The 20,000-nt window shown below is 43.9% G+C and overlaps 1 protein-coding gene across 2 annotated transcripts in view; it reads left to right on the top strand.

Annotated features, from left to right (window-relative positions):
* GRIK4 (glutamate ionotropic receptor kainate type subunit 4) overlaps positions 1 to 20,000 on the top strand; it is a 291,990-nt gene that overhangs the window by 75,805 nt on the left and 196,185 nt on the right. The window contains exon 2 of one of the 2 annotated variants that reach the window (XM_081961106.1): positions 18,187 to 18,260. The exons of the other annotated variant lie outside the window; for it this stretch is intronic. The gene's annotated coding sequence lies outside the window, so the exon portion shown is untranslated. The remainder of the gene's footprint in view (positions 1 to 18,186; positions 18,261 to 20,000) is intronic. 2 annotated transcript variants of the gene reach the window in all.

Below are 20,000 nucleotides of genomic sequence, written 5' to 3'. Positions count from 1 at the left end.
TAATTGTCCTCACTGTCAGGAAATTTCTCCTCAGTTCTAAGTTGCTTCTCTGCTTGGTTAGTTTCCACCCATTGCTTCTTATCCTGCCTTCAGGTGCTTTGGGGCATAGCTTGACCCCTTATTCTGTGGGGCATCCCCCAACCATGCAGAGTCCTGCAGCTGAAACTTGGCGTCAACCAACAAATAACCACAGAGCCTCTGCCTACCAATTTTTAACACAGAATGCCACAAAAATCAGAATATTAAGCCTCCTCTTGTTTCAACGTGCCCATAAAACATTTAATGACCTCTCACCAGAAGAGAAAAACAAGACTGAAAACTTCTCTCTTTCTCCTTCCATGAATCCTCCCCACTAACAGTTCCTGGTTGTCAAAAAATAATACAAGCAACAGTTGTTGTTCTGCTAGCATACTAAGTGGAGAAATCTTGTGGGTTTCAGGCAGAGAAACAGAAGCAGGGAAAGCAAAACCTGGGAAAAATAATATTATTTGGGGCCTTTGGAAAGAGGTGGTTTGCAGCAGAAGGAAAAAAGATCTCATCCTTGACTTACAACCATTCCTTTAAAGTTACCACGGCCCTGAAAAAAGTGACTGATGACCGTGTTTCACACTTACGACCAGCCTCCCCATTGGTCACGTGCTTAAAATTCAATTACATGGCAACTGGTTGATATTTACGACAGTTGTTGTGTCCCTTGCCGTGTCCCTAGCCAGGGGATCCCTTTTTTTGCAATCGTCTGACAAGCAAAGACAATGGGGAAACCTGTTGGGACAACCGTGTTACTAACTTAACAGATGCTGTGATTCGCTTAACAAAGGCGGGAAGAGAGATCGTAAAATAAGACAAAACTCACTTACTAGCACTTCGACTTATATACTGTGTCACAGTGCTCTGGAGCACACACTGGGTGGTTTACCAAGCCAACATTATTGCCCCCAACAATTTGGGTATTCATTTTACAGACCTCGGAAGGATGGAAGGATGGGTCAACCTGGAGCTGGTCAAGATCGAACTCCTGGCAATGGGCAGAGTTCGCCTGCAATTCTGCATAATAACCACTGCACCATCACAGAAGGAAGAGAGGGAAGGGAGGGAGGGAGGGAAGGAAGGGAAGGGAAGGGAGGAGGGAGGGAGGGAGGGAGGGAGGGAAGGAAGGAAGGAAGGAAGGAAGGAAGGAAGGAAGGAAGGAAGGAAGAGCAATAACACTTAGGCTTTTTAGTGCTTTACAACACTCTCTGAGCAGTTTACGGAGTCAGCGTTTTGCCCACAACAATCTGGGCCCTCATTTTACTGAACTCGGAAGGATGGAAGGATGAATCAACCTTGAGCCGGTCAAGATTGAACACCTGGCAGTGGGCAGAGTTTGCTTGCAATACTGTGGTGCCACCAGCACTTATCCATTGTCTCCCTTAACAGTAGATATTTGGGCTCATCTGTGTCCTAAGTGGAGAACTACCCATAGAGAGCTCTTTCTTAGCAGAAAGTAAGCCGAAGTTATTGCTTAGCTTTTCTCCTTTGACGCCTCTGTGAGTGACTTCGATGCCTCTGACTTTCCTCCCCTCAGCTATCACTGGTGCATCGTCTCCTTGCCCATCGCAAGTCCATCTTAGGTATAAATCAAACGTCTTATCTGGAATGTCTTCTGACAGATCGCTTGTCTCTTGCCCTTCTTCCCCAGCAAGGGCACCTAACCGGACTTCGTGGGGGACAAAATGATTCCAATATTTCTTCTACTGACAGCGGTGGAATGAGGACCTTGGTTTCCTCGAAGGAGGACAGGGCTTCTGTTTTCAAAGCATCCCTTCCTAGATTGGCTCAGAAGAAGGTAATTAACTAGCTAATAACTTAGCTGGGTGACCGTCCACTGTGACAGCTATACGATGCTTTCCCCAAGGGCAAAAAATAGGTCCAAACATGTCCACAATTGTAGTAAATAACACCTTACACTAGCCACACACCTTTAGCAATGAAAGTATCCATTTTGGGGGGAGGAAACATCCATAAGTGGGGGGAAAAGCAGAACACTTTACCGTCTCAGTCTTGGGTTCTGTCATTCACCTTTGAATCTTTGGGATACATAGCAAAGGAAGCCGCCTAGTTGTTGCTCCAGATCTCCCTGCTCGTTCTCCTCTCTCGGAAGACGTTGTGTAAGCTATGCAAGCTTAGAATAATAGAGTTGGAAGGCATCTTGGAGATCTTCTAGTTCAGGGGTCAACAACCTGCGGCTCTGGAGCCGCATGTGGCTCCTTCCTCCCTCTGCTGCAACTCCCTGTTGCTGGTTGGCTCCACCATGGAGAGGGCTTTTAGTAAGGACAGGTAGAGAAAAAAGGATGCCGTGCTAGGAGGAGACTCTATGGTGGGGGAACCAGACCTCCGGTCAGCAGAGGAAAAAGGATGTCACACTAGGAGGAAACTCTTTGATGGGGGAACTGGACTTCCGGTCAGCTCCAGAATTGAAGAGGGGGTGCTTCCAGTTAGGACCTTTGTGGCTCTTTAAGTGTTTAAGGTTACCAATCCCTGTTCTAGTCCACCTCTCTGCTTGAATAGGAGATCTTATAACCTTCTGGACAAAGGGTTGTCCAAAGTCTTGAAAACCACTAGAGATGGAGCACCACAACTTCTGGAGGAAGCGGCCATTCCATTGAGTAATTGTTCTCATTGTCAGGGTCTCTGATAAGTTTCCACCTGCAACTTCTTGGCCTGCCCTTTGGTGGCAGCCCTTCAAACTGGAAGATGCTATGTCATCCCTGGTTCTTATCTTCGTTAGAGTAAACATTTTTATTCATTTATTTATTTTATTTTATTTTTGTTTAATTTGTTGAACATATACTAGATAACAGGTATAAGTATAAATATGAACAAGGAATGAGTACAAGTAAATGCAGACAGTAGGACAGGGAGGGTCTTTAAGAAGATGTTGGATAGCCGTTTGTCTGAAATGGTATAGGGTTTCCTGCCTGGGCAGGGGGTTGGACTGGAAGACCTCCAAGGTCCCTTCCAACTCTGCTATTGTATTGTTTTGTAATCCTTCCACAACTCAGTACTCCATAACGTCTTTCTTGTGCATATGGCATACTCATGATAGAGGCTTAATTGTTTTTGAACTCGTATCTGTGGCAGAACATAATTTATTTCCAGTTTGGATGAAAGTTCATTGACCTCCATGCCTGGGAGAAACCGGGCATTGGGTTTCTTCTCTGAAGAGAGGCCCTCCTTTATCTTCAGCATCATTAGAGATGCCCTTCTGGGAAGCGAGCTTAATGTCTGCGTGGCAACCAGACGCAGATGGTCTGAGCAGGCTGGGGAGCTGACTTGCTCTCCGTTTGTATGATGCAAAATAGTCTTTTAAGTGACTACAGTACAATTGCAATAATGACAAAGACGTCCAGATGTCTTTTCAAAGCAGCAAATTGGGGGCAGCGATGGGGGACGGGACGGAGGAGGAAATGGGAAACATGGGCTTTTGTCATGTCACTAAACAGGGGTGGCGCTGGGTGGGTGGGAGGTAATACAAGGAGTATTTCTCCCTTTCTATTGTCCACCAACCTTCCTCTCAACTTTATATTGGGGTTACTCTTGGAGGAAGCTGATTGTCAGGCCTGCAGCCATCTTTTCTTTTGGATCTTTGGCCTGCCACACTTTCCATTATTCTACTATGCTTTTTTCCACTGTGGGGAAATAGGAAGGGGGATTGTATGGAGTTAGATGATATGCAGCCATAACAAAATTCTTTCTAGAAAGCCAAGGTCATCCTTTGGCTCTGCACCTCTGCACCTGACTGAAACTGGATGGGTGGAATTGCCAGCATGGCAGTGGGAGATTGGGCCATATGATGGACTTGTGGGCACGGGGGCAAGATCTTGAACTTTCAACTAGGTGGGGGAAACCTAGAAGCTTTCAGATTCAGGTTTTCCCAGATGGCTCTCTTAATAAATTGGAACTTTGAGCAAAAGTTTGCCTGGGGCTCCAATTTACTTTTGGATTCTATTTGGAACCTTGACACTGATGTTTCTTTCTTTTCAACAGTTGGAAGGGATCTTGTAGGTCATCTAGCCCAACCCCCTGCCCAAGCAAGAGGCCCTACACTATTTCTGTGACATTTCTAAAAGTTGTGATGACGTGATGGCACTTCATCCATCCATCTCCTTCCAATGTGCCTTGATCACCATTGACTTCATAGAGTTCTCATGTCAATAGTGTGAATCGGCCACTTCCTTCTGTCAGAATCACTCTTAACTTCCTAGATTTGCTCAGAATCCGGGGTTCCTTGAGGCAGCTTGACACTGCCAACTTTGCTGTGGCCATCTCTGCTAGACTTTTTATCCTATACCTTTAAAAAAAGTGCAAAGCGCTGCAAAGTAAAACCCAACCTGATACAAGATAGGTCAGAAATGCAAGACACATCCAAACCCAGTTTGTTGAGAGCCAAAAGAGCTCATTTTTAAAAATAAGAGTTGTGGTGGCGCAGTGGCTAGAATGCAGTATTGCAGGTGACTTCTGCTGACTGCAAGCAGTTCGATCCTCACCAGCTCAAGGTTGACTCAGCCTTCCATCCTTCCAAGGTGGGTAAAATGAGGATCCAGATCATAGTACTCAATATGCTGACTCTGTAAACCACTTAGAGAGGGCTGTAAAGCACCGTGAAGCGATATATAAGTCTAAGGGCTATTGGTAAGTGGAAAGGAAGGAAGGAAGGAAGGAAGGAAGGAAGGAAGGAAGGAAGGAAGGAAGGAAGAAGGAAGGAAGGAAGGGCTGTGGTGACCCAGTGGTTAGAATGCAGTATTGCAGGTTACTTCTGCTGACTGCCATGTTCGATCCTCACCAGCTCAAGGTTGACTCAGCCTTCCATCCTTCCAAGGTGAGTAAAATGAGGATCCAGATCATAGTACTCAATATGCTGACTCTGTAAACCACTTAGGGCTGTAAAGCACCGTGAAGCAATATATAAGTCTAAGGGCTATTGGTAAGTGGAAAGGAAGGAAGGAAGGAAGGAAGGAAGGAAGGAAGGAAGGAAGGAAGGAAGGAAGGAAGGAAGGGCTGTGGTGACCCAGTGGTTAGAATGCAGCATTGCAGGTTACTTCTGCTGACTGCCATAAGTTCGATCCTCACCAGCTCAAGGTTGACTCATCCTTCTGTCCTTCCAAGGTGGGTAAAATGAGGACCCAGATTGTTGGGGGGAACAGGCTGACTTTGTAAACCACTTAGAGAGGTTTGTAAAAGCACCATAAAGCAGTATATAAGTCTAAGTGCTATATTAGAGGCCTCAAATTCCAGTTGAGTTGGAAGGCCAAGGTAGCCGTTGTAACAATTGCCCAAGGCAGGTAGTTGTCAGCCAGGTGAATTAGATAATGCTAGGCTATCTGGATAATTGTCTGGCCCATGCATCCGGCCTCTTCCAGTCCGTTTGCAGGTCAGAATTAATAAGTCTTTCCATCTCACTTCCTTCAAGAGCAATCTTGTTGCCACTGTTACAACTCCTGAGATTCACTCAAGTAGGCAGCAATATATTGCAATCACTTCAGCGCCCTGCTAAAAGGAGTTACATTTTCCAGCGGGTGAAAATGGGGTTTTCATCCAGCTGCCTCTTGGGTTTTCTGGACATTTTGTTGAGGCTATCAAGTTGTCAGGAACCTGTCAACCAAGATGGACAAATTGGCAAATGATGGCAGGCTCCCCTTTGTCTCATATTCCAATTGAATGTTGCGGTTTGCATACAAATGGAGTTGCGAAGTGGAAACTTTCTGGCGTGTTCGGTCCATGATCTTCCACCTTCTGAAAGATTCATCTCCATCCTTCTTCAACAGTCCCCAGCGTGGAGAGAGTCAGCTCTGCAAATTCATCAATGGCGTGCTTTTTAAAAAAATACTATGTAGTACAGTCTCGTTGAGGGACGCGGTGGCTCAGTGGCTAAGATGCTGAGCTTGTCAATCAGAAAAATCGGCAGTTTGGCGGATCCAATCCCTAGTGCTGCATAACGGAGTGAGCTCCCGTTACTTGTCCCAGCTTCTGCCAACCTAGCAGTTTGAAAGCACATAAAAAATGCAAGTAGAAAAACAGGGACCACCTTTGGTGGGAAGGAAACAGCTTTCCGTGCACCTTCGTCGTTGAGTCATGCTGGCCACATGACCACGGAGACGTCTTCGGACAGCGCTGGCTCTTCGGCTTTGAAACAGAGATGAGCACCAGCCCCTAGATTCGGGAACGACTAGCACACCCTTAGCTTCCGCCGTGCCCCGTTTTTCTCCAAGTTTGTGAGTTTTGCAGCTCAAAATCGGTACATGACACTTTGCCAAAGGCGTAATTATAATTTTCTTTTATTTGTAATTTTAATCACACCGATCCAATTTACCATTTTGTTTCAAAGTGTGGTGGTGGAATGCCTGTGGGCTTGAGCGGAGGGGGAAGAAAAACGAGCTTTCTATGTTGCCGCAAACTCTTGAATTGCCCACCCTGGAGTTATTGTATCACATAATTGTACATGACTATCCTGCATACATTTGAGCTATCTGTCAGCTGAAATGGTTCTTAAACTGGGAAATCTCCACTCTCCTTTAACAGTTATGATGATCTTGTTGCATTCTCTTTGCTTTCGAAATGGATGTCCTGAGTCCAAAGGAGCAGGCAAGCGGAATTTTCACTTTTGAGGCTTTCTTTGGGGGGTGGAGGAAAGAAATTCTGCAATACTTCTAATGCTCTTTTTATTTTTATTTTTTGTCCCCTTAGGCACTTTGAGTTAATTAAAGTCTTCCATCAATTTATACCGAAGCTTCTTCTCCCTCTTCCTTCTTGGGAAAGAAAAAAACATCAAAACCCTTAATTTCCATCCATTTAGCATAACTTTACTCCAAGGATGATCCTTGGAGGCTGTCTTTTTCTGTAAAATATTGCATCGGTGAGCTGTAATTTGGTGCGTGTGCATTTTATTTATTTGTTCATGCATGCATGCATGACTTGTCAGACTTCTGGGTTCGGCAACGGTCCCCCAGGAGGCTGCAGATATAGGAGTTGTCGCAAATCCATACGTTCCGTGCAACGAGGCAGAAAGATTTGAGTCTAGCGCAAACCTCTCCTTCTTAGTTTCTTAGTAAAACAAACAACAAGGTTTCCTCTTTTTATTTATTTATTTTTATTTTATTTATTTTGTCAAGCATGTATTAGATAACATCTGTAAGTATAAACATGATTTTGAATACATGAAATGGATATGAATTAATGGCGACATTAGGACAGGAATGGTAGGCACTTTGGTGCATTTATGCACGGCCCCTTACAGACCTCTTAGAAATGGGGTGAGGTCGACAGGAGACAGTCTAAGGTTAAAGTTTTGGGGGTTTGGGGGATAAAACCAAAGAGTCAGGTAGAGCATTCCAGGCATTGACCACTCTGTTGCTGAAGTCATATTTTCTGCAATCGAGTTTGGAGCCATTTACCTTGAGTTTGTATCGATTGTGTGCTCGTGTGTTGTTGTGGTTGAAACTGAAGTAGTCGTTGACAGGTAGGATGTTGTAGCAGATAATTTTCTGTACTACGCTCAGGTCGGATCGAAGATGGCGTAGTTCTAAGTTGTCCAAGGCCAAAATTTCAAGCTTGGTGGCCTAAGGGATTCTGTTGTGAGCAGAGGAGCGGAGGGCTCCTCTCGTGAAATATCTCTCAATTGTGTTAATGTCCGATATGCAGTGCGGGTTCCAGGCAGATGAGCTGTATTCGAGAATTGGTCTAGCAAAGGTTTTGTATGCTTTGGTTAGCAGTACAATATTCCCAGAGAAGAAGCTATGCTTCCCCCAAATCCCTTCCTCTCTAAACTACGATGGGTGGTTGGAAACTGTGACTGTTGGGATCCATATTATCTGCAAGGGTCAGAAAGTAGCGAGGCATACATTAGGTGATAGGAAGAGATGGATGACCTTAACGAGACTCACCAAAGCCTGACCCTCGACTGTGTCTTCTACTGCCACAGTTCCAACAATTGTTGAGTTCAGCTCCAAGTTGAAGGTGATCGCAAATCAAAGGTACGCATTCCATTCCGGTGGAGTTCCCTGAGGATGGGCTCCAGCAGGAGTCTGAAAGCTCAGAAGAGTAAAACTCTGGTCCCAGTGATAAACCCAGATTGGATCCTGTAAATCTTTCTACTCACACAGTGCCAACATCTGCTAGATGTTCCTCAGAAGTTTTCTCCCCTTGCCAAAGAGAGCTCCTGATCTCTCTCTCTCCCTCTCTCTCATTCTCTCTCTCATTCTCGCTCTCATTCTCATTCTCTCCCTCTCTCTCAATCTCTCTCATTCTCGCTCTCATTCTCATTCTCTCTCTCATTCTCTCTCTCATTTTCTCACTCATTTTCTCTCTCATTCTCTCAATCTCTTTCATTCCCATTCTCCCTCTCTCATTCTCTCTCTCATTCTCATCCTCTCATTCTCGCTCTCATTCTCTCAATCTCTCTCATTCTCTCTCATTCTCATTCTTTCTCTCATTCTCTCTCTCATTCTCATTCTCTCTCTCATTCTCTCTCTCATTCTCTCTCATTCTCATCCTCTCATTCTCTCTCTCATTCTCATTCTCTCCCTCTAATTCTCTCTCAATCTCTCATTCTCAGTCTCTCTCTCTTTCTCTCTCATTCCCGCTCTCTCATTTTCTCACTCATTCTCTCTCTCATTCTCGCTCTCATTCTCTCATTCTCTCTCTCTCTCATTTTCTCATTCTCATTTTCTTTCTCTCTCATTCTCTCTCTCTCAATCTCTCTCTCTCTCTCTCTCTCTCTCTCTCTCACACACACACACACACACACAGAGACACACACACACACACACAAACACATAACATGCACATACACCCACTTTCGTTTTCAGAATGTTCCACTCCAGGGAGTGATACATATGAGCACAGTGGAGAATCTCAAGATACTCCCATTTAAATCCTGATACTCAAAAAAAAAAAAAAAAAAAAACGGAAAGAAAAATTGGGATAATGATGGGGAAATAACTGAAAAGCACAAAATATTATTTATTTGGTAAGTAAACTAAACCTGAACGATTCATCTTGGTTACAAAAGGCACTGTTTAAAAATTAACCCTTCCCAGATTGTGGGTCTTCCCATGGAGGATGTGGCCATCTGAATTTTCTTTTAAAGAATGCCTCTTTTTTTTTTTAAGAGTTATTCTCTAGTAGGTGGATTTATTGAATCGAGGCTATATACCTCATCAATATAGTGCTGTTGTTAGTGACTAAGAATATAGATGTTGACGCTAATGTGGTGAATATGTTTGATCTTAGGATCAGATGACAAATATTTGGGTTTTTCCCCCTGTTTTTTGCAATTAGGGGTATCAATCAAAATAGAGCTGGTTACTGCCAGTTCGCTCCGGGATGTGCTTGGTGCATGTGCATGTTTCATGCATGCACATGTTTGAGGCACGTTATGTGCGAATGCGCAGTATGAAAAAACTAAGATAGAATCGGTTTGGGGACGTGGGTGGCTGAGTTACTACCTACTTGGCCGAACCTGTAGGAACTCACCTCTGATGCCCACCCAGTCACATGACCACCAACCATGCCCACCTGGGCACATGACCACCAAGCCACACCCCACCATGTCACGCCCACAGAACCGGTAGGGAAAATTTCTAAATTTCACCACTGACTTGAACCCATGCAGTACTGTATTTCTGTCTGAACGTAGTGAGTCATACCTGAAGTTTCTCTTTTATGGGTGTTTAACCAGCTCACCCAAAGAAGCAATCCAAAAACGTTCTCGGGGCAAATGAATAAAATAAAAATCCATCTGTTTATTTTACTTATTTCTTTTTGGCAGGTTGCAACAAAATCCCTTTGGCCATAAATCATCTTTCTTTGATCTGACTCCACCAAAAAAAAAAAAAAAAACCATCCTACCTATCATCTCTGCTTCCCATCTTTTTCAGAGACGCTGGTGAAATAAATAGATTAAAATTCCCCCCCCCCTCTCTTTTGACCGTATTATGGCCAGGGAATATTTATGATGCAATTCGAGCCCATCTGTACCTATTGCTCCCATGCAGATCCCTTCGTCCTTTTCTCACAAAAACCTTTGAGCATGAAGTGAAGCTCCAAGGTCAAAAGATTTCTAAAACTTTTAATGAGAGAAGAACAAAGTTTTTTTTTTCTTTTGCAAGGACTGTGCGCCAAGCCTAAGGAGATATATGGAGGGAAATGGGAAGGATGGACTGAGTTATTGCTCTCCTGATATGCTGTTTATTTTCTCGGCTACATTGAGCTCCTAGAAATGTTGCCTCAAAGGCTCGGTTTGTGGTCATTAGCCCAATAAAAACAGAATGCAGGGCGTTGTTGTGGAATTCTCTGTGCTCTCTGAGGTCGCTTGTTTGCTTGTAGATGTTATTCAACGAAGTAGCATCATTGGTATGATCTTTCCTACATTGTCTAACTGTATCTCCTGAGGGAATGATCCATTGTCCTCAGTGTTGGGGCCTGCCAGCAGCCAGCAGAGCTGGCAGCAGATTCGGACAGTGAGGAGGTTGGGGAGGAACATGGGCCAGTCCTAGAGTCTAGGGAAGGCTCTGAGGAAGGCTCTGCGTCGGAGGCAGAGGGGGGCCAGAGCCTTATGCCAGTTATCAGCTGCCTTCGGAGTTGGAGATCAGTGCGGCAGAAGAACAGCTGGAGCCTGTTCCCAGTGTGCCCATGCACAGAATTGCCAGACGAAGGGAACAGCTAAGGAACAGGGGTTGACTTGGGAGTAAGGCCACAGGGGGACGATGAATGGCCCCTCCCAAAGGAAATAAAAAAAGAGCGAAAGGGGAGTGGAGTTTGCAGGAGACAATTAGTTCGCTTCATTAGTTCGTGACTCTCCGAGACACCTTTTCAAGTTCTGCAGAGATCGGCCTGGCAGCTCTCCAAGCCAGAGAAGGTCTGTGACTGTAAATCCTCCCTTGAAAGACTTTGCTGGATGTGAATGAGCAGAATTCACAGTCAATTAATAAAAGGGGATTTTGTCGGGACAAGGAGCTACTCAAAATTTCTGCTACCGGTTTTCCAGAACCTGCTGAATTTCACCCCTGCTCTAAGTTCCCTTCCATCTCTCTTATTCTCTGATTCTAATGGCCAAATGCTTTGATGTTGGAGTTAGATGACATTTCTCCCACGTTTTTGATTCTACAGTAGATCTTATGATGAGCTCTCTAGCTAGAATCTTGTTTTATTCCGGTATTTCTTACTTCTATATAGATATAATTACATTTTGCTCCTTATGGATGGTCTTGGTGGCTTCAAACAGGATGGCATTGATCGCTGAGTCGCCTTTTTGATTGCATCTCTGCAGTCTCCGGGGGTGGGGGTGAGTTAGCAAGCCTTGTCTTATCATGTTCGCCATGGGGGCTGCCTTGAAGCCATGGCCAGCACCGTGTCACAGGGCTCTCTATTAGCTCAAAGTGCCAAAGGTCTTATTAAGAGGACAACAGGATCTGCCGGAACAACTGGGATAATGTATGTGGAAGTCTCTATGTTTGGCCTTGGGTAGGGGAGGAGGGATTTTAAAAAATGGAAGGATAGCAGAGAAAGATAAGTTTAAGGCATTAGTAGAGAAGGCACGAGGGACACGGTGGCTCAGTGGCTAAGATGCTGAGCTTGTCGATCAGAAAGATCAGCAGTTCAAATCCCTCGCTCTGCGTAATGGAGTGAGCTCCCATGACTTGTCCCAGCTTCTGCCAACCTAGCAGTTCAAAAGCACGTAAAAATGCAAGTAGAAAAATAGGAACCACCTTTGGTGGGAAGGGAACAGCATTCCATGTGCCTTCGGCATTGAGTCATGTTGTCCACATGACCACGGAGACGTCTTTGGACAGCGCTGGCTCTTCGGCTTTGAAACGGAGATGAGCGCCGCCCCCTAGAGTCAGGAACAATTAGCACATACAGTATGTGCAAGAGGAACTGTTACCTTTACCTTTAGAGGAGGCATACAATATATAATGAAGGGCAGCTTTTAAAAATAGCATCAGTCAAGATTTATTCATGGGCCTCTACCATCATTCTGGCAATTATCATTACCGGCATATTTATAGCCGTTAAATATTCAACCCGGGGCTGAGCTTTTTAATCTCTGTTAAGAGAGGAAAGCACATGGAAAGTATGGTCTCCCGATCTAGCTTAATCTTTGGATGCTTGGATTCCAAATAATCAATCAACCAGAATTGAACTGGAAGGGACCTTGGAGGTCTTCTAGTCCAACCCCCTGCTCAAGCAGGAAAGCCTATATCAATTTGAGACAAGGGATTGTCCAATCTCTTCTTGAAAACCTCCAGTGTTGGAGCTTTCACAACTTCTGTAGGCAAGTTGTTCTACTGATTAATTGTTCTCACCATTAGGAAGTTTCTCCTTACTTCCAGGTTGTTCTTCTGGTCTCTTCTGGTTGACACCTTAATGTGCAGCTGGAAGTCTAACATGATGTTGAATCCATCCCTTGAAAGCCATTTCCTCCCCTGACTGACTGATTGACTGACTGACCACCCAACCAACCATCTGACCATCCGTCCGTCCGTCTGTCTGTCTGTCTGTCTGTCTATGGAGATTCTCAGTCATCCAGGTCATGGTGGTCCCAAAGCTGCTCTTTTCAAGAGGCAACTTGAATGTCCTGATTTTTCTTTGAAGATGTTTCACTTTTCATCCAAGAAGCTTCTTCAGCTCTGACAGGATAGTGAGGAATTCTTACATTCTTTTAGAGAGTCTTTTAGAGATGACCCTGATGATATAGATAAGCCTCAATGACCCTCTAAAAGGCTGCAAATGACCAGCTGTCTGCAAGGAATATAAATCCTCCCATTCCCTACCATCCAGCCAGAGCTGAAGATGCTTCTTGGATGAGAAGCGAAACGTCTTCAAAGAAAAAAAACAGGAAGTCAAGTTGCCTCTTGAAAAAAGCACCTTTGGGATCCCCCCCCTCTCTCTCTTATTATATCTATCTATCTATCTATCTATCTATCTATCTATCTATCTATCTATCTATCTATCTATCTATCTATCTATCTATCTATCTATCTATCTATCTATCTATCTATCTATCTATCTATCTCTATCTATCTCTATCTCTATCTAGCTATATATCATCTATCTACTCTGTCTGTCTGTCTGTCTGTCTGTCTGTCTGTCTGTCTGTCTCTCTCTCTCTCTCTCTCTCTCCTGTATATATCATCCATGCATCCATGCATCCCTGAGCCATGATCCAAGGCCAACGTGTCACTTCGGCAGTGGTTTTTGAAAAAGAAAAAATGCCCTTGAAAGTCCCAGAGAAAGAAAAACAGGTGCTAGAAGCTCTGAAGTTCAACATGAGGCCTTCGTACGTCATTCAGCAGCTTCAAACTCTGTCGGATTCCAAGAATCCAGGTGTGAGAAGACAATCAGCAGTGCATGGAGGATCAGACAAAACAATCTTGCTCAAGCTAACAGATTTTATCACTCTTCTCACCTGCTTTGATAGTGCTAAGCGAACTGCCGTGTTTCGCTCTTGTGGCTTTTGCATCCTCTGATGAAATAGCGACAATAAAGACATGTTTCATTCATAGGAACTTCTCCAGAAGTGAGGTTGTACCAACTTTGTTCTCCCATCAGAAGAGTTCATCGTTGGAACAAATGGTGGGAGATCAAATTTTGTTCAAACCAGAAATTTTTCTCCTAGGCATAATACCGGAGGGGTATAAGAAAGATGTGCTTTATCTAATTATACATGTACTAACTGCAGCGCATATAACTTATACGCAGTATTGGAAAAAAGAAAATACACCATCAGAGTTAGATATATTCAGAAAGATTTTGGCCTGTGCGGAAGCAGATAGGCTCACTCTTGAACTAAAAAATAAAGGGGAATCGGAATACTTTGAAGTTTGGAAAAGATTTTATTATTGATATATGACAAGGTAACAAGACTGGAACAAACTGTAAATAATGTGATTGGATAGAAGGCTAGATAATGTATTAAGTAGGCTAATAGTTACTGGATGAACATTGTAGGTGATCCTCACTGGAGGTTTTTAAGAAGAGATTGAACAGTCACTTGTCTGAAATGATGTAGGGTTTCCTGCTTGAGCAGGGGGATGGACTAGAAGACCTCCAAGGTCCCTCCCAACTCTGTTATTCTTCTATCCTTCCTTCCTTCCTTCCTTCCTTCCTTCCTTCCTTCCTTCCTTCCTTCCTTCCTTCCTTCCTTCCTTCCTTCCTTCCTTCCTTCCTTCCTTCTCCATCATTGGAAGCCTTGCCATTACAGTAGAGCCTGGCTGATTGTGGTCCTCTGATTGAGATGACATCATTTGCTTTTAGCTCTTTCTTCCAAGCAAAGTTGGGAAGCTGTTTTCCCAGCCTGGAACAGGATGTGTTTAGCTTCCCCTACACTCCACGTTGCATGCTCCACATTGCGCCTAATCATTAGCCTGAAGTTTCTCCGCATGAGGTTGATGCTCCATCATGTTTTGCATTACCCTCAAATTGATTTGGCAGCTCTTCAGGATCAGCATTTTCTCTCCCCCCGCTTACGTTCCCAACCATCTCTGTATCCTCCACCTTAATCCGCACCCGCTCATGCTGCCTAAAGTAGCATCAAGGCCACTCTGCAAAATCAGTGGCTGTAATTCTCACTGAAATAGCTCTTCTCCTAGCTGATTCAATCAGCCTCCTATGTAATAACCCTCCCCTGTCAGATTATACTCCGCAGAAGGAGATCAAATTCTCTTTTTTGCATTTTTCCTGCCTGGAGAAACGATCTTTCTTGTAAGCCCAGGTGGCTTCTGCTGGTGAGATTTCTCCAAATCTTAAGAGAAGCCTTCCCATCACTGTATTATATATATATTTAGCTTTGGCATCTTGGAAGGAAACTTTGAAATTCGGGAGCCAGACTTGCTTGAAACAGAAAAAATATATATGAAACTTTGATTTGAGGTTTTGGTGATTAAATTACTTTGTTTTTATAGAAATGCCTGGCATTTACTAAATGTATAAAGTGAGAAGTTGAGGCCACACTTAGAATATTGCATCCAGTTTTGGTCACCGTATTATAAAAAGGATGTTGAGATTCTGAAAAGAATGCAGAGAAGAGCAACAAAGAGGATTAAGGGAGTGGAAGATCAAAGAGTAGAACAGTTGCAGGAATTGGATATGTCTATTGTAGTGCAGTGGCTCAGTGGCTAAGATGCTGAGCTTGTCAATCAGAATGGTCGGCAGTTCAGCAGTTCGAATCCCTAGTGCCGCGTAATGGAGTGAGCTCCCGTGACTTGTCCCAGCTTCCGCCAACCTAGCATTCAAAAGCACGTAAAATATGCAAGTAGAAAAATAGGAACCATCTTTGGTGGGAAGGTAACAGTGTTCAGTGCACCTTCAGTTTTTAGCCAGCCACATGACCACGGAGACATCTTCGGACAGCGCTGGCTCTTCAGCTTTGGAATGGAGATGAGCACCGTCCCCTAGAGTCAGGAACGATCAGCACATATGTGTGAGGGGAAACTTTACCTTTACTTTAGTGAAAAGAAAGACTGGGGGTGACATGATAGCAGTGTTCCAATATTTGAGGGGGTCCTCTAAAGCACCTGAGGGCAGGAAAAGAAGCAATGGATGGAAACTAAGCAAGGAGAGAAGCAACCTAGAACTAAGGGGGAAGCAACCTGGAATTAAGGAGAAACTTTCTAACAGTGAGAACAGTGAGTTGTCTTTAGAAGTTGTGGGAGCTTCATCACTGGAGGTTTTCAAGAAGAGACTGGACTGCCATTTGTCTGGAATTGCATAGAATCTCCTCCTTGAGCACGGGGTTAGACTAGAAGACCTCCAAGGTCCCTTCCAACTCTTATTCTGAGGTGGTGGCTGTATTTTACTGCACCAAAAAAGGTGGCAGTCACTGCTCTCTTTTTTTCTTTCCTTTTTACTTTGCACCCATCTTCCCTTCTTTTTTCCTCCTGCTCCTTTATTATCGTTGTTCTTATCTGTATTTTATTTTATTATACTTAATAAAGATTGAGGGGAAATGGAATTAGGGACCTACCTCGAGTAGCAACTGAGTCCTTTGACTTAAATTCCGCCCCCCCTACAAATGTCAGAATTATCCTGCATAAAGAAGCTGACAGCTCAGCTGTTGCTGCATTCTGTGACGTCCAGCAAGATCCTTTTTGTAAGAGAAAGCAAAGCTTTCTCCTGTCATTTATCTCCCCCACCGAAGCAAGATAGTCTTTGAGTATGGAAGATGCATTTTCTTGTGGCGGCTAACAGCCATTGATAATCTTCATTATAGCATTGGAGACTGAGGCTCCCTGGTGAGCTTTGTGGTTGGTAAAAATCTCCCCGTTATTCAGCCTTTTTCATCGCTGCTGACAGTGGTTATGGAGGTGCATTTTCAATTTTTCTCCTTCCAGATGGACAACTCCTTAGCGATGGCAGCAGGCATGGCACTGCTAATTATTGTTGCCTTTTGTGTCACAAGATAGATTGTTTTAATCTTTGTTTATATAGTACGCCACTTGGAGTTTACTGTAGAGAAATGACTAATAAGCATTTTGTGTAAATACAACTGTTACGCATGTCATTCAGATCAAAGTTGGAAGGAGTTGACACATTGGAAAATAATGAGTTTTCCATGATTTGGTATCCTGGTTACTACAGGGATATTCCTGGGTATTGTTCCCACCCACAACTACATTAGAAGTGGTTTGTTTTTGTCTTGTGCTGAGATTTTTGCATGGATATCCCAGTTTAGGCAGTTGCCCTGGCAGGGATCTACCCAGGTATGTACTAGATCTGACCAGGTTGGCTTTTTAAGGTTCAGGTAGACACGGCTCTTTGTTCATGGGCAAGGTAACTCAGCGAGGTAAGCATGTTTGTGACAGCAGTGGGATGTGACAAAAGTGTGATAAGTGTTGTTGTTGGTAGTGGTAAGAAAAAGGCAATAGTAATTAATAAAATAGTAGGCATAGTTGTCTGGATTCTTTGGATGGAAACTAATCAAGGAGAGAAGCAACCTGGAATTAAGGAGAAACTTCCTAGCAGTGAAGACCTTTAACCAGTGGAACAGCTTGCCACCAGAACTTGTGGGCGCTTCATCATTGGTGGGTTTTTAAAAAGAGAAATGGTATAAGATCTCCTGCTTGAGCAGGAGGCTAGACTAGAAGACCCCCAAGGACCCTTCCAGCTCTACTTTTGATTCTGATTCTATCCATCACTGCGGGAATTAAGAATAGGGGCAAGGACTTCTTAATATAGTTGACATTTAATTCATCTTGTGTCCAGCAGGAAGAATCATGACCACACGTTAAGTTACAGTTAAGGAGACTGTGAATTCTAGTCCGAGTTTAGCCATGAAAGCTGGCTGGCGACTTTGGGCCAATCACTGTGAGACTGTAAGTTCTATTCCAGCCCTCACCATCAAAACCAGCTGGGTGACTTTGGGCCAAGTATCAGAAGACTGGGAGTTCTAGTCCAACTTTAGGCATGAAAGCCAGCTGGGTGACCTTTGACCAAGCACTAGGAGATGGTGAGTTCTAGTCCCACCTTAGACATGAAAGCTCTCTGGGAGACATTGGGCCGAGCACCAGGAGATGGTGAGTTCTAGTCCCACCTTAGACATGACTTGTCAATCAGAAAGGTTGGCAGTTCAGCGGTTTGAATCCCTAGCACCACGTAATGGAGTGAGCTCCCATGACTTCTCCTGGCTTCTGCCAACTGAGCAGTTCGAAAAAAATGTGAAAAATGCAAGTAGAAAAATAGGAACCACCTTTGGTAGGAAGGGAACAGCGTTCCATGCGCCTTGGGTGTTGAGTCATGCCGGCCACATGACCACGGAGACATCTTCGGACAGCGCTGGCTCTTCGGCTTAGAAACGGATATGAGCACTGCCCCCCAGAGTCGGGAAGGACTACCACATATGTGCGAGGGGAACCTTTAGCTTTACCTTATTAATTGCTACAGCCCACTCTAATAACCCACCTGGTTAAGAATGTTTTCCTGCAATTTGGTTCCTTCTGTGTTGACTTACCGTTTTGTGTGTCACAGTTCCAACCCATCTGGAGGGTAGGAAATCTTCCATTTATGCATGCATTTTTATCCCACTTTTAATAGTTTTCTAAGTAACTCAAGGCGGTGAATGTACCTACCGCTTTTCCCTGCTCCTCCAATGAAAACCTTCCCTTTTTAAGGGGGAAATCACCAAATTCAATTTCCTTTCCTGTCCTTCCACAGGCAGATGTTGCGTCTCTCATCCGCGTTACAGGACATGTACAAGAGAAAAAACACAGCAGCAACCTTTACGTTAGGTAAGATCCGAGTCACAAGCAAATTCCCTGAAAATAGGACTAGTTTTTTTTCCTGCAGCGACAAACTGTTCTGAAGTAATGACATTTTTTTTAACTTTTGCAAAATCCTGCAAAAAGACTAACAAAATCAAAAGCAACATAATTTATTCTCGTTCTTTCCTCCTTCGCTTCAAACTTGCTGGCCCTAATATCCAGGCCTGAAGATTTATTGAATGTTGGAAAGTTCCCCATATGAATTAGTCCAATAAAAGACATAAATTTACACCTGTTCTTTTCAACAGGGCCCTCCAAGTTAACTCAATATCCCACTCGCCCCCTTTTTTTCCCATCACCAAGAAGGTTTAATTAAGGGGTGGACAAATTCTTAAATACAGAGTGAAATGCACTGTGTTTTAGGAGGGACCGTTCTGTTAATTTGCATGCCTTAATTACATGTAATTAATGTAATACGCATATAATTTTCAGGACCATGGAGAATGCCAAGCCACAGCTGGTTATCTTTGCAAATTTATTCTTAAAATGATGACATCTTAAAGCACAACTTCTTCATATTTTACCCTCGTGGTGGAGGAAAGAGGGCTCAATTCTGACATATTTTTGATTTCTTGCAAGATTATAGACACAGGAGTTCAGTAGCTAAGGCGCTGAACTTGTCGATCCGAAAGGTCAAAGTTCGGCAGTTCAAATCCCTAGCGCCACATAACGGAGTGAGCTCCCATTACTTGTCCCAGCTTCTGCCAACCTAGCAGTTCGAAAGCATGTAAAAACTGCAAGTAGAAAAATAGGGGCCACCTTTGGTGGGAAGGTAACAGCGTTCCATGCACCTTCGCCATTTAGTAATGCTGACCACGGAGACATCTTTGGACAACGCTGGCTCTTCGGTTTTGAAACAGAGATGAGCACCGCCCTGTAGGGTCTGGAATGAGTAGCACGTATATGCAAGGGGAACCTTTACTCCTTTACTTTAAGATTATAGACAGGTAAAAGGGGGCTAAATGAAATTGTGTGTGTGTGAGAGAGAGAGAGAGAGAGTGGCATGTTTCTTGTATCCCATTACATTATAGAAAATATTCCTGTTTTTTCCAAAGCATTAATGTGGTTTTGTTTCCATGTGTGGATAACCTATGGTCTTTGCATTTACTTGCTTACAGATTAACAAAGCTGGAAGGGACCTTGTAAGCCATCTAGTCGAACCCCCTGCCCATTCATGTTTATCAGCTGATACACTTTGACTTCATACTTCAGCAATTTTATTCTCCTGGTCAATAGATTCATTTTCCCAAACTGATGAACAGACACCACTTAGTCCTCTCAACTATAACTGGTTCTCGACTCAGCGACCGTTCAAACTTGCATAGCAGTCTTCCAATATTTGAGAGGCTACCACAGAGAGGAGAAAGGGGTCAAGCTATTCTCCAAAACACTTGAAGGCCAGACAAGGAACAATGGATGAAAACTGACCAAGGAGAGATTCAACCTGGAAATAAGGAGAAATTTCCTGACAGGGAGAACAATCAACCCATGGAACAGAAGTTGCCTTCAGAAGTTGTGGGAGCTTCATCCCTGGAAGCTTTCAAGAAGAGACTGGATTGCCATCTGTCAGAAATGGTCTAGGATCTCCTGCTTGGGCACGGGGTTGGACTAGATGACCTGCAAGGTCCCTTCCAACCCTGTTAATCTGTAAGCTCCTAGTTACTGAAAATATTACTCTAAGAAGTTCCCTTCTCCTGCACTCATCAG

Source organism: Natrix helvetica (genome assembly GCF_964273705.1).
Source record: "Natrix helvetica genome assembly, chromosome: 8".
Lineage (NCBI taxonomy): Eukaryota > Metazoa > Chordata > Lepidosauria > Squamata > Natricidae > Natrix > Natrix helvetica.
The sequence above is the reverse complement of the archived record's forward strand: the minus strand, read 5'-3'. Positions and strand labels throughout refer to the sequence as shown.